Raw genomic sequence first — 16,009 nt, forward strand, 5'->3', positions numbered from 1 at the left:
TCCAAAAGAAGTTTTGGACGTTTCGGGCTGTGATCGTTACAAGGGGTTCAGCCTCTACCCACTTGGTGTAGTAATCCACTGCTACTACTAAGAACTTCCTCCCGCCCGTTGCTGGCGGGAATGGCCCGAGTAGATTGATGCCCCATTGTGCAAAAGGCCATGGGCTAGTGAGATATTTGAGGTCGACAGCGGGTTGGTGGTGAATATTGGCGTGCTTTTGGCATTTGTCACATTTTCTAACGAGCTCAACAACATCTGCCTTCATTGTTGGCAAATAATACCCCTGTCGAAGTGCTTTCTGGGTGAGGGCCCTGCCCCCCAAGTGCCCACCGCACAACCCCTCATGAGTGTCGCGGAGTATGAGCTTGGCTTCGGTAGGTCGCAAGCAATGCAAGTAGGGAAGCGTGTAGGATCTCCGGTACAGCCGTTCGTCTATCATGACGTATTTGGTGCCTGGTGCTGCACCCTTCTGGCTGCGTTGCGATCTACAGGGAGGGTACCGTGTAGCAGGAAGTTCGTGAACGGGTCAATCCAGCTCGGCTCTGCTTGAACGACAGGAGCGACCTCTTCTGCCCCTCGAGAATGCTAGGCCGAGGCAAGTCCTCTATGTACACGGTTCTCATGGTGATGTCGCTAGCGCTGGCTAGTCTGGACAGGGCGTCGGCCTCAGCGTTCTCCGATCTTGGGATTTGCCTTATAAAGTGTGACTGGAAGTTGAGCAGGGCCTCTCTGACTTTGGCTAAGTAGGCGATCATGGTTGGCTCGCGAGCTTCGTACTTGCTGGTGACTTGGTTGACTACGAGTTGGGAGTCGCTGCAGATAACGATGTGCTTGGCTTTTACTTCTCTATCTAGAGCTAGTCCTGCTATCAACGCTTCGTACTCCGCTTCGTTGTTGGATGCCGCGAACTCAAAGCGTAGCGCATACTCCAATTTTGTGCCACTTGGGCCGTGCAGAACCATTCCGGCTCCATTGCCTTGATGGTTCGAGGAGCCATCCACGTGAAGGATCCATGGCTCCTTCCCAGCTCGCACTTGGCCGAACTAGGAGAGATGCCACACTAGCTGCTACCTCACGGGGCTCGGACTCGACCGTCCTGGGAGCTTCGGGCTCACCCGAGCTGGGAGCCTCGTGCTCAACAGGCCTGGGAACTTGGGAGCCGAACGTGCACTCGACGATGAAATTTGCTAAGGCTTGGGCCTTAATGGCAGTTCGCGCTTGGTCTAAAGGTCGTATTCACTGAGCTCGACGGCCCACTTCGTCAACCGACTAGAGACCTCGGGCTTGAGTAAGACTTGCCTTAGAGGTTTGTTAGTGAGGACAATAACAGTGTGAGACTGGAAGTACGGGCGGAGCTTTCGAGCTGCAATTACCAATGCATACGCTAGCTTTTCTATCTCTGGATATCTGGTATCTGCTCCCTGCAATACTTCACTAACATAATAGATGGGTCGTTGAACCCGATCTACTTCTTTTATTAGTACCAAACTGACCACTTCGTTGCTTGCCGAGAGGTACAGTTCTAAAATATCACCCTCTTCGGGCCGGGTTAAGATCGACACACTAGCGAGGTATTTCTTGAGCTCGTCAAACGCGAGCTGACAGTCTTGGGTCCATTCGAACCCTTTGCTTTTGATTGCCTTAAAGAACGGTAGACACCGGTCCACCGATTTGGACATGAAGCGGCTCAGGGCGGCTATGCGGTCATTTAACCTCTGAACCTTCTTCAACTTCCGGGGTGGTCTCATATCTAAGATGGCCTTAATCTTATCCGGGTTGGCCTCAATGCCGCGCCGGTTAACAATGTATCCTAGGAACTTGCCTGAGGTCACGCCGAAAACACACTTGTTTGGGTTCAGTCTCATATTAAACTTGCGCAAAATTTCAAAAACAGAATGCAAGTCTTGTATTAATTCATGTGAAAATTGAGTTTTGACAACCATGTCGTCTACATAGCATTCTACCTTTCTACCAATAAATGGCGCAAACAACTTATTTTCAAGTCTTTGGAAGGTTGCCCTTGCGTTTTTCAACCTGAAGGGCATAACCTTGTAACAGTATAGACCGAACTCTGTGATGAAGGCAGTCTTTTCTTCGTTCGCCGGGTCCATCTTGATTTGGTTATAGCCCGAATAGGCGTCTAAGAAACTCAATAACTTGTGCCCTGAGGTTGCATCCACCAAACGGTCAATTCTGGGGAGTGGGAAGCAGTCTTTCGGGCAGGCTCGGTTTAGGTCGGTGTAGTCGACGCACATGCGCCACTTGCCGTTAGCCTTCTTTACCAGAACGGGGTTGGCAACCCAGCTCGGGTAATGGACTTCTCTTATGAAGTTAAATGTGAGGAGCTAACTTCTCAACCTCCTCGTCGACCGCTTTCCACCACTCCAGGGCTAGGTTGCGTTTCTTCTGTCTAACGGGCCTAACTACAGGATCAATATTCAGCTTGTGAGTTATAAGGTTGGGGTCTATACCGGGCATCTTTGTCGCGGACCATGCAAAAATATCTAAATTTTGAAGTAAGAAACTTACTAGCTCGGATCGTAGAGGTTCCTGGACGGAAGCGCCGATCTGAAGCGTCCGAACTGGGTCTGCTGCCGAGGTCGGGACTGCGACTGTCTCTTCCGTGGGCGCGGCTCGTTCTTCACCTTGCTCCGTAGGCCGCTCCAGTTCGAGGTCATCGGCCACCTTGGTCTTTCCCTTCAGGGCGGCGACATAGCACTTGCGGGACTCGAGCTGGTTGCCCCGTGCTACCCCCACACCGAAGTCTGTGGGGAACTTCATCGCCAAATGGTAAGTGGAGACCACCACCCGTAGGATATGTGTGATCGACCGACCTATTATGGCATTGTATGGGGAAGGGGTCACGACCACCAGGAAGTCGTGGTTGAGTCTGACTACGTAAGGCCATGTGCCAACTTCCACAGGTACCATTATTTTCCCAAGGGGCCACACTTCTTCTCCGCTAAAGCCCACCAAAGGAGTGTCTGCAGATTTCAGGTCACTTTTATGAAACTGAAGCTGGTCGAACGCAACTTTGAAGAGGATATCTGCTGAGCTGCCCGAGTCGACGAGTACGCGCCTGACCTCGAAGTCGTTGATCCTCAGCTTTATCACAAGTGCATCATCGTGGGGGTAGTGGACCCCTCGCGCGTGATCTTTTGTGAAGAAAATTGGCTCTTCTGTCCTCAGCCGCTTCGGAGGATTCCGTTCTTCCTGGGCGGCTTCACGAACTGACGTCCGAGCTGCTGCTGAAGTGCAACCAGCGACGATCGATCCTCCCACTATAACGTGGATTGTGCCCCGGACCGGCCTCTCTTCCGGAGGCTGCCTCTGTGTCTGCTCGGCCGGCCTGCTGCTGGACTTGGGAGCATCCTTACCGTGCTCCCCTTGCCGACCTGTTTTATTATTATTATTGTTGTTTTGTACAAAGTTCCTTAGATATCCGCGATGGATGAGTTTTTCAATCTCGTCGCGAAGATTTTTACAATTTTCGGTACTATGACCGTGATCTTTGTGAAAGCTACAATATAGATTCATGTTTCTTTCATTAGGATTTCCCCTCAAACGGGGTGGCCATTTCACATACGGAGCGTCCTTGATTGCCATTAGGATTTCGGCTCGCTTCATGTTCAGTGGGGTGTAATCAGTTCGGTCTGCTGCAGGAGCTCGGAACGACTGACCTGGCTTTGCCCCCCGAGCTGCATCTCTTTTCTTTCGGCTGTCCCCTTGACCGGAAGGCTCTCCTTCCCTCTTCCTCTTTTCAGGCGCGCTTTCGCCCTTCTGGTTGATCTCTTCCTCGGTGGCTATAAACCTGTCCGCGAGCTTAAGGAATTCGGTTATGGTCGTTGGTTGGTTGACGACCATGTGCCACTTGAACTCCTAATGCATCACGCCTTTCTTGGCTCCTGCAAGGCGCACGACGGGGTCTAGGCATGGTATCTGCATACATGCATCGTTGAACCGCTTGATGTAACTTTGGATGGACTCTCCCTCTCTCTGCAGTATGTTGAGGAGACTTTCTTCAGTTCGCGAACACCGCTTGCTAGTAACGAAGTGGGACGCGAAGGCTTGCGCGAACTGCTCCCAACTTCTTATCGATCCAGGTGCCAAGTTCCGGTACCATGTACGGGCTGCTCCTCTAAAAGTGGTGGGGAAGGCCACGCACATGCACGACTCACTAGCTCTCACTAGGTGCATCTGTGACTGGAAAGTGTCCACGTGATCATTTGGGTTGAACGACCCATTGTACTTGTCAAGAGGGGGGAGATTGAAGTCTTTAGGCATTGGGACTGCCAGGAGCTCGGGAGATAGGGGAGACTGGATTGAAAGGAGGGGTGCCTTGGCTTCGCCTGAGCTTACCTCTTCTTTGCCTCTGAGCTCGGGCAGGTCGTGGGTGGCAGATCGGCGAGCTCGGCGGCGGCGTCTCTGCTTCTTGGCGGGCTCGGCGTTGGTGCTTCTCACGTTCGTGCTGTCAGAAATGGTGTGTGCAGGAAGTAGCTCAGGCCGCTGGTGCTGGCTGCGGACAGAGGGATCTTGCTTGGAGCCTGCGGCCAGAATCTCGAACCGGTTCTCTAGGAACGGGGTATTGGGCTTCGAGGGCTGAGGAGACTTGGACCTGGCGAGCTAGGGTCCTCTCGACCTGACTGCCCGCGGTGAGGCCGGAGTGGCTGGTCTTCCTTGTCTGTTGCGGGAGGAGGCCTGGCTCCTAGGAGGGTTCTGGGGGGGCTCTCCTTGGCGAGAAAGGTGCTCCTCCTGACGACGAGACCTGGCTTGCTGCGAGGTCGGGTGTCGAGGAGGGAGTTGCGGCTGCTGATGCTGAGGTTGGGGCAGCTGAGGGAATTGCTGCTGATACTAGTACTGGGAGACCTGGTGTAGCACGTGTTGTTGATAGATCTGAAACTGTTGAAACTGCTGCATTTGAGCTTGCATGGCCTGCATGCACTGCACCAAATCTTCCAACTGGTTCGGGTTGGCCGCTGGGGGCACAACCGAGGGTTCAGTGAAGGTTGTTCCGATTGTGGTAGGGAGTGGAGCAACGGCGGGTGCCCCTGCAAGAGGCACGTTCAAACTAGGGATCCCGTCCGCTGAGAGGGGGACGGTGAACTGTCCGATGCTGACAGTAGGAAGCTGGGGCTGTTCCCTGGAGTTATTCATCTCCGTGCTTCGTCCGATATTGCTTGAGGACACCATGAGCGTTGAGTTTTTGGAGAGTAAAAAGATGTGAAAGTTTAGAGAAAGGCTTTTCGAAGCATTTCCCACAGACGACGCCAAATGATGTAGCGCAATCCGGTCACTCCTAGCTGGCAGTCACGTGGCTCCTGGAAGATACCTGAGAAGAAGAAAGTTCCCGGAGGGAGTTACCCGGCGGGAACACTCCGATGATTAAGTTAGTACTTGATAGGAGAAGCAAGGAGAAAGACGAAGGCTAAGAGTGAAGATAGCGCACGTACCGAAGATGATGATCCCCCTCCTCCTTGATGCTAAGCTCCTTATAGCAGGAATCTGTTACCTCCCTTCAATCGGCCTCTGACAGGGCGGGTATAACCGCCACTGCCAACTTGCCGCAGCCGTTATTGGCAGAGCTGAGGTGGCACGAGCGGGGCCGTCACTGCTGGGTACGTGTCTGTTAGGCGTAGGACACCTTCTAAAGGTGGCAGGCACGACGCTGCCTGAAGAGGGACACGACTGCTGTCACCAGATTTGTTGGGTATGGCGGTCGGGCAGGAGACCTTCCTGCCTTCCTTCATGCGGCTCGCCGAGCTGCTACATACTGGGGTGCTTCAAGGTAGATAGGTCCTTGCCTCGAAGCACCGAGGTGCTCCCTCCCAGGTGGGGAAAAGCTTGGCGTCCCTTAGGGGAGAGCCCGGGCTCTCCGAGCTTGGCGGGGGACTGATCCACCGAGGTATTAGCCCTCGACGAGTTGACTGTCTTTGACTTGGCGTTTCCTTCCCGTCGAATCGAGATCATGCTGCTAGGCTGGACTGTTCACCAAGCCAGGTCATACGCCCGTGTTCTGGGTTCATGGGGTTGAACCAAATCGTCCTCCATCAATTACCTCTCACCAGCAACACCACCACACTATTTGTTTTGGTATTGCCACTTTGCCCATTTGGGTCAAGCCTTGGCTATTGGCCAAACATGGTTGCATTAGATTGATTGTTGATAGAATGACTGCACAACACTATTTTGGAGGTTGCTTGGACTGATTTCTTAATCTAGTGCTTCATTTTGTGGGCTATTTGGATTGTCAGAAACAGGGTTGTATTCCATAGGATTCTGCTAATGCTTCTCGCACAATCCTGAGGGTTTTTATGTTAGTGGTTGAATCATTACCCAAAATAAATAAATAAAGAAAAGTTTGTTGTTGAATCATGAATGGATTGAGAATCTGAATGATTCTAGCAAAAGGTTAAGAGTTGAGTTTGTACATCATACCAGTATAACAGTTTAGTATGATGGTTCATCGGTGATGGGGAAGTAGCTACGACTGCGTAGGTGATCATTAGATTGTTATCAGGTTCATACAAGAACAAGCTGGAACATACATATTCGTGGTCAAATTGTCCTCTTTTGTGATTCTAAAACTCTTATTACTCGGTTCTTTAACATTTCATCATATTAGTCATGATACAAATAAACTGGCTCATATATGGTGTCTTAGTTAGAGAGTCAAGGCCTTGTTTTGAATGGGTTTTAGTCCCTCTTGATGTAAGTTCCTTTGTGTAAGTTCCTTTGTGTAAGTTCCTTTGTGTTTAATGTATAATTTTATCCTTCCCGAAGAGAAAAAATAGTGGTTACCCTTTATTTTAGGGCTGTTCATAAGAATGCCTAATCCGACCAAATCGATCAATCCGGACTGACCCAACCTGAGTCGGCCGGGTTTTCATCAGTATCGGTCGGTTTCGGGTTGGGCAAATATATAAACCGATATATCGGGTCGGTTTCTGTTTTCTTGTGTGAAAACCGATACCAACCCGACCCGAACCAAACTAGTCTTCTACTAGTTCGGTAGTTCCTAGTTTGATTAGTTTCCTACTTAACCATAACTAGTCTTCTACTAGAACTAGAAGGCCCATTAGGCAGTTACAATTAAAATAGGCAATCTATCATAGTTTCTAACTTTCTATAATCTTTTACACCAAATAGGTAACCCATTAGGCAATTACAATTAGAATTCAATTAGGTGTCCTTTTGTACAGGAGCAAAACCGAAACCGATCCAACCCGATTCAAACCGACCAGGTCGATTTGGCCTATCAGTGGGTCGATTTCGGTTTCCACCTCAGGCAACCCGACCAGGTCGGGTCGGTTGGGAAAACCCAAATAAACCAACCCAACCCAACCCGTGAACACCCCTACTTTATTTCAGTTTGGGTAGTTTTCATAAATTTAAAGAACAATAAAGGATCAAAAGGGTCTTTTTATTGTTTCTATCAAATTTAATGGAATCTTATTCTGACATGGAAAGTTAAGTCCCACTATAAATTAGAAGGGAGGTATTAGTATTTATTTTGAACTTTAGGGGAGTATTAATTCTTTTACCCTATTTTTTATTATTTAATTTTGACATCATTGGCTTGACCCTTTTTACTTAAATGATTGGTCTATTATGGTGCAAGTTTGCAAGTTTGGGCTGAGTTTGTGCTTAACCTAGGCCCAACCCTGTGCATTGGGCCAAAGAGTCAAGCATAATCTGTTCAACTTAGGTCTAGCCCACATTGAAGGTTGATACACTCTGATTGGGCTTGGACTTGGATTAGTTAATCTTTCCCATGCTAAAATTTGATATAAATATATGTGTATATGTATGCATGTATGTAAATATATAGATAGTCATGCCAGACCAGCCCGAGCACCAAGAAGAAGCCCACCCAATTTGCACTGGTATGGGTCACTAACCACCAATTAAATGAAAAATAGTTTTCTTTTTAAGTTAGTTTAAATTTTTATTATATTTCCATCATTAACAAAAATAACTCTTACTTATCACCATTATTTTTGTTTAATATGATGATGAAATACATAATATTAAAGATGTACCCAAATGTTTTTCTACATATTTTGTATTTTAAATATTTTTGTCTAATTAATTTTTAAAACTTTTGTTATTTAATTATGGAGCTTATTTGACCTTAAATGTTGAACCATTGATGCGCTGCATGAATAGTAAAAATGGTTTCTTTTCTAGTTCAGTTTTAAATTTTGTTATTTACCATACTTTACTTAACATGATAAACATATAATTTTAGAGAAGCACCTGATTTCTCATAGTTCTTATATTTTTTATTTGTTTTTTAAACCATTAATGTTTAAATATGAGACATTGGTTCAGCCATTTAACCTAGATAGTTGAACTATATATGTGTCTGCTCCATAGACAAAAGGAGAGTTTAGTACTCATGTTGGGTTTGAACATATAGCTTTTGTATTATTAAAATTAGTAGAATTTAAGGGTATAGATTCAATTAGTAGAATGTAGTAGTGATAAATAAACACTCTTCAAATGAAGTATCTAAGGAGGGAGAATGGGCGTTAACACATTAATGAGAGGGAATTGAATAAAGTGAAGTATTACATTTTGTAACCTAATAGTTAAACAAGGACCAAATTCAAATGTAAGGGTGTTTTAATCAATAAAAAAGTCCCAAAGTTCATTTATTGAATATATAGTACATATAGGATTTAAAGATAGTAGATAGGAGTTAACACCTTAAATATAGCGCTTAATAAGAGGGAATAGAATGAATTTTATAGTAGTAGTTGAAATTATGTTTTTTTTTTCTTTTTAATAAATAGGGAGCAAATCAACAATAGAGATATTATTTAAACAAGAACATTCTAGAATATAGTCTTCATTCCCACTTTTAATAGTAGTATAGATTATTTGGGTTATAGTGTTTGATGAGCCGCTTAATTGTAGAGATGGCAATTATAGCCATGAAGAGTTGTCCAAAACAGAGTAAAAATGGAAAAAAGGAGGAGATTCACGTACCAGGAATGATTTCTCAGCTTTGAGTCATCTGTCGTCTTTTCTGGTTAATGTTGGAACTCAAATGGAACAAGTGCTTCAAATAACGGGCCCTATAGGTTGCTTCTTTTAAGTACTTATTTTGAAAATAAGCACTTATTCTCTCATTTTTCATCAAACACGAATAAGTGCTTATTTGTCACTTATTGTGTGGCCCCACCGCTTATTATTATAATCGGGTCCATCAGGTCAGACCTGATTGTCTCAGAAACCGATCGATTCAATTCTGGGTCTAAAATTAAAAATTCTATTGGATCTGATTCGATTCTGGGTCTTTAGTATTTCTTGTTGAATCAGTTTTGATTCTACCTGAACCCAACCCATAACAACTCTGATACAAGACAAATACAGCTTTGGAGGCATTCAAGATTGGAAGTAGTAAGCTCTTTTTGGGATATGGCATACAAAGGAACTAGACAAAATAAGTCTTTTATACTTTGGTTAAATTAAAATAATTCATTTATATCATTTGCATCCCATAGATTTAATCTATTTCTCGCTAAGGCTCAGTTTGGAAAGAGTACAAATACAAATGTGTACAGTACAAATATATATAATATAATAGAAAATACAAGGTTTTTGTACTCTATATTTTTATACTTGTACTCCTTCCAAACTGAGCCTAAAGAACAATGGGAGGAAAGCAATTTTGAACATTGTTTTACTTGAAGCCAAAGGTGCTTAATTAAGATTGTGGTTGGTAATTATGCTGACTGGGCCTTGAACAAGTATTTTGAGCAATATTGTGTTTGGCATTGGCACTACTACCTAAAATATTTAAATGAAATGTTTATATTCAATATGAAACCACCTTACTATATTCATTTTCATAAAATGGCCAAATTTAAATATAAATGTTTTTCAATAATTGACTCATTATTATACATAGATAGACCTGTTCATGAGCAAGGTAGCCCAATGGCCCAGCCCGGCCTGGCCCGTTATAAGTTAGGTTTGGTCATAATTTTAGGCCTGCGGGCTCAGGCTCGGGCCTAAAGCACCGGGCCTGACCTTTTTCGGTCCAAGCTCGAGTTTTCTCAAAAAATCTCGACCCAAACCCGACATAATACTATATATTAAATTATAAAAATATATCTATTAGCAATACAAAAGCACCCTTAATTAGTGGCTTTTATCTTCTTATTTTCTTGTTTTAAGTAAAATTATTCTAGACTTCCGGAGAAAGCATATAAAATTAAATAACATCCAAAAAATTGAAAGAGATGACCAATAAAAGAAATTCAAAAAGAAATTATTGTCATTGATTGAGCACGCGTAATACAAAAGTTATCAATGAACACATCCAAAGACATAAAACAAAGAAAGACCCAAATGGACCCACTAGACATTAATAAGGAACCTGTTAATCAACATGCATTGAAGTAACCACTTGTAGTGTTCCCATCCAACACAAACTGGCATGTGGGCCTTTCTCTGTCTTAACATATATATGGAATCATTCAACAATTTGCAAATTGCATTAATTACATATGGATTTATTTCCATTTTACTTCTTATTATAAGTAATATGGGCCAGTGTGGGTTAAGGATTTAAACCCTTATCGATGTGGGATTTGAGTAAAGGCCCCATCACATTTAGGTTTAAACTTCTTTTTTAATAGAAGGCCATTTACAGCACTTTAAAAAAAATGATCCATGCTAGGAGCCCATAAAGGACTTAGGTGGAAGTGGTAGGAAATGATTTAACTGCCCATAATTTGATGATGGATATAACTCTGAACATGGTGAAATATGACTCATGTAACTAACTCCATCAAGTTGGGACAAGATTTAGATGAGGATGGTGTTTTTTTTTTTTTTTTATATTCTTTCATCAACAAAGTTATCGCAAATAAACTAGCTACTAGCATGCATACTCATGCAAACAAACCATTTGATCATTCATACATACGATCTAATTTATATGACCAATGTAGGCATCACTACCCAGGTTCAAAGTATCAACACGCCTTTACATATTGCGTAATTTAAAGTGGATGACACTGTTAGATTAAATTTATTTTTAAACTTTCAAAAATTGAGCTAGAACATATTTAAGAGAAATCAGTTTCAGTCAATGCCAGAGGAGCCATGGCCCCTATATGGTTCAGAAAATCCCCACTGTAATACAGCTTTCCATGTAAGTTTTACCCTCCCCACTCTCCATATCAATGGTTGATTCCACTATGGGTCCATCCATACTTTATTTATGTTTTATCCCCCCTTATAATAAATTTCTAACTCCACCCCTGGTCAATGCAAACTCTATTGAAACACCACTGGAACAGCCTTTACATCCGTACTTCTGTGCATGGTGAGATATTCCCAATGCAAGGCTATAAAGACTGTTCGAATGGGGCTTGCACTGACTGAATCCGGTTTTTATTTAAGAAGAGTGTTAATCTTCAAAAGTAGCCAGATGTCAAACTAGCACTTGCAAGGCAATTTTTGCTACTTGTATACCTAAATTAATGAGGGTTGTCACCCTCTATTTAATAGGTTAGGTGGGTTGATAAACACGTGGCAATACTTTGGTATGCTTCAAAGGGGATGATAGGCTATGGGTGATTTCTTCTTAGGTTACCCATAAAAGAGAAGAAAAAGGATAGGGGATTTTTGAACTGTATTCCCCCTCAGAATTTTTATATTTTTTTTATTTTTTTATTTTTTACAGCCCCCTCCTAATCTACTAGTAGCCCCCTATAAATCACATCCTGCCCGTGAATTAACATCAATCCACGGGCAGCATTCAGTCCACCCCTAAGAAATCCTAGCTCCACCTAGGGGTGGACTGAATCATAAAAACCCCTAAATTCAAGTGCCGAGGTTATGTACTCCTTTTAGGTACCCCACAAAGATCCTGCTAAAACTGCTAATATAAGTGCATGAACTCAAACTATTTTAAGAGTCAAAAGTCCTATTCTTTTAATATAGTTTCTTATTTAGACATTGGTCTCTAAACATCACAAAAGCGTGTTTGAAGTATTAATATTACACATTATTGTACGGATCATGAAAATGATGACTCCTAACTCAGTCCCATTAATTTTATAATATTCATTATTGGTTTGAGGTATTTTTTTTTTTATTTTGGTCTTTAGGTCAAATTCGTTGAAAGTGTAATTCAAAGTGAAAATGATATATATGTATGTATGTATAAGTAAACTCAAGAGAGGGAACATGACATTGATGTTTATAAGTTGGTGGTTTTTAGGATACGACTATTTTCAATATATATTTTTTTATTAACCGATAAGATAGGAATTTGATTTGGCCAAGAATATTAAATATTAATTTAATTTAGACTATATAATAAAGAGCATTTTAATCTAATATTTAAGTAAAGGTTGGATTAAAAATGCTCGTTATTATATACTCTAAAATTAATATTTAATATTCTTCATCAAGTCAAGTTCCTATCTTATTGGTCTAATTAAAAAATCTAAATTCCTCTCTTGAATTATCCAAGAAAAAAAAAACAATAGAAGTTTCCTCTCTTATGCTTTTTTTATAATGTTTTGTAAGCATCCTCTCTTATGCTTGAAGTATGCAAGGTCTAGTTCCTAAATTTATAGTATACAGGTTTGAATAAGGTTGATTTAGCTGCTGTTTGGAATCAATGTAATTTTTTTGAAAAATGACACCACATCGGTGTTACGACTGAAATCCATTTTTTCAGACAACACCTTATGTTTGGTTATGCGTTTTTTTTTTTTCGAAAAATGTTTTCTCAAATTACGCCTTAGAAAGATGTAAATAGTAGAGAACTAGTATACAAGGTTCAAAAAATTGGCACGTATCGTATTGGGAGCTTCATGATATGCCCCTACAGATGGTATATTAGGGTTTTAACCGGTTCAGGGGTGGACGGAACCTTAAACCGGCCCCTCTGAATTGAATTTGAAAAAAAAAAAAACTAAAAAGCAACTGATACTGCCTGATATACCTCTACCGATGTATCGAACATATCGATATTTTGAACCTTGCTAGTATCTATTGTTCATATGGATCCCTTGTGCCAGTTCGAGAATAAATTTGGAGCCCAATAATCAGGCCCAGCATCCACAGACCACATGTAAGAATCTTTCATAAACAGGAGACTGGAGCTGTTTTCCAATAAAACAAAGAAGTATATATTCTGCAGGGATTCCTTTTCTAGCAAATTAATCCTTCTCTTTATCCTTTACTTCAACTTAACGTATACGTTTAAAGCATTTGCAACTACATTTGCTTTCTAAATTTCTAGACCGACCCTTTTATTCCATAAAAGGCTTGATTCTTAATTTGATTGTCACTTTTTTTTTTAATTTTTATGGAGAAATAGTAGCGTTTTCTTTTCTAACCACCTTGCTTTATTACAGTCATAAAGATGATGATTTGAGACTCATTTACTGTTTCTTTTTTCCCCTTTTTTCTGCTTTTCATTGGGTTGAGAGATGGTTGGTTTGGGCTTGATGGGTTACATCAAAATTAATCAAATTATAAAGTAAGGTTTTCATCCTTTCAATATTCAAAATATATGGCATCATCAAGAAGAATAAAGAATACCATTCAACTTAGGGCTGCAACAGATCAATCCCAAATCTCTCTCTCTGAACTAAAAATCCAAGGAATCCATTTCAAGTTCAATATGGTTCAACTTCAACCAAATGAAACTTTCATATTCAGGCATCCTTCAAGCCTACAGATTTTGTACTTTTTTTTCTTTCTTTGATCTCTTTTGTTTTTTGACCTTTTTCCTATATATCTTTAATATGCAGCTAAAGCAAATAAGATAAAGACATACAGCCGCACGAGGGAAGTTATTTGAACAATTCTCTTCAATGGAGAGTATATTTGGTGGCTGGAAAAAACTTGGGCCGGTAATGGCCTAAATTCAGACCCAAATTCCATTTGGGTTAGTCAGGCTGTTTAAGAGGTTGAAAGCCCAAGAGTGCCCACTTTGTTCATACATTGGGCGCAAGTCCCATCCGAAATGCCTTTGTCACATGTCCCAACTCCTAAGGAAACAGTACAGCTCCTATATAATGAACAAGGTGAGTGTAGGGCTGATGTGGGGTAGCCAAGACATGGACAATCCAAATGGTCCTCCATCTAATGTATGGTCAGGATTCTTCACAAATTTTTTTCCACGTGGCAAAAAGGTAATGGAGTACATTTTTCTTTCCGTATACACTTGCTGCATGGGGAATGGGAGAAAGTCTGCTGGTCAACTTTTCAACGTAAGACAGACCCAAGATTGTTTCACATGTTGGGGAGGTCCAGATGCCGTCCCACATGTAACCCTCTCGACCATCTTACCCATTGGACCAAGTTCCAAAACCCAAGCCCACGCCACGTGTCATGGCTCTCTTTTCAGAGTTTCTTCAATGGAAAACAGCTAGTATTGCTTGGGGAAGGTCCAATAATCCACAATCTGGCATGTACCAAGAGGAGGGTCTCTTGTTCCAGATATAGCCAAGACAAATCAGGTCCACACTAATCTTGTCCTACTTATTCCACCAAGGTTGGGCCCAGAGATTTTGGATGAATTTGGGCCTGAGTTGGCTCAGATCCAATGTATGTAGGTTTTAAGGGTCAGGATCCAGCCTGGTCCAACAACTCAACCAGCATCAAGGAAGATTCACTAGTGAATTGGAACTTGTGGTTCCCATCCTCTCCTTGACCCGTCACTCTCAATAGTATCTTAGACCAAATGCAGAACTTGGTTGTTTCTCTGGCCTCTTCATCCCACTTCCTCCAAGCTTCCATATAAGAGGCATTGACCAAATAGTCACCTGCCCATATTTGGCTGGATTTTTCTTTGTGGAATGAAGGTTTTCTATTCCCTTGCATCCATCTGTCTATCTATCTATCCACAAAATAAAGGAAGAAGATGAAGAAAAGGCCTGAATAATTATCCAATTTCATGGGTGGCAATCAATCCATTCAGTAGACCAGAAGAAGAGAAATGTTTTGTTGGAAAATAGGAACACTACCAAACAGTCCTAGGTCACAGCCTGAGAGAAGTCCTTGTGTTTCATTCTATACTCTATTGTAGACCAAAAATCTATTCCTGCAATGCAAATAATGAAGACCTTCTGGATCTTCAAATCTAAAATTCAAAATTTGACCAGTTGATTTTATCTAAGAAAAGGACCAATACATGGTGGTGTATGGAACTGATGTATACTAGAAAGTGATTATATAAGCTATCTCAGAGGATGCTTTGTGCTTTCAATACCTTCAGCTTACATATTTTCTTGAAATTGTTGAGTAGACTGGCATAAGGTTGGAGGTCCCGTCTTCTTGTTTGGGAAAATTACTCAAACTTCTCAATTGTCCATCAATAAGATGTAATTAACACTGAAGTCCTTAAAAAGCCCAGCCTGGTTAAGAGAGCCAGATGAGCTATAAATCTGCTAGTTGATTAGCTTCTCTAAACACATGTGAATACTCCCTCTTTTCAAATATAGGGTTGGACATAGTTTCAAAAATACCCTTATGTCACAGATTTTAAAAATACCAATTAAAGTAGGTTAGAGTATTTGACCGCAGCCTCTTTTTAAACACAAATAAAATATTTGAAGATTGATCTTTCATCATCATCATCATCATCCAAGCCTTATCCCATATAGGTGAGCTGCATGAATCCTGTTTTGTTTAATGCCATATCCGTTATTAAATTATGAGCGCTTAAATCATTTTTTACTATTTTGACCCATTTTCTTTTTGGTGAAGAACTAAAGATTGCTCTTTCTTGATATGTAAATAACATTTCCTTTGTAGAAGCTGATTTCCCACCCACCCTCTACTCTAGCTTTTTATTCTTTTTGTCAAAATAGATCTCTATTCCTTCCTTTGTAATTTACAACTTTTGCATGTATATTTGGCCACAAAGAAAATGAAAGAAAAGAAAAGCAAATAAACAAGGGAAGAGGAAAAGAAAGATTTTCTTTCGGGGGATGGTGGAATTAGTTTTGCTTCCTCTCACTCTCCACGT

This window comes from Nelumbo nucifera, chromosome 7 (genome assembly GCF_055504915.1).
Source record: "Nelumbo nucifera cultivar China Antique chromosome 7, China Antique-T2T, whole genome shotgun sequence".
NCBI lineage: Eukaryota > Viridiplantae > Streptophyta > Magnoliopsida > Proteales > Nelumbonaceae > Nelumbo > Nelumbo nucifera.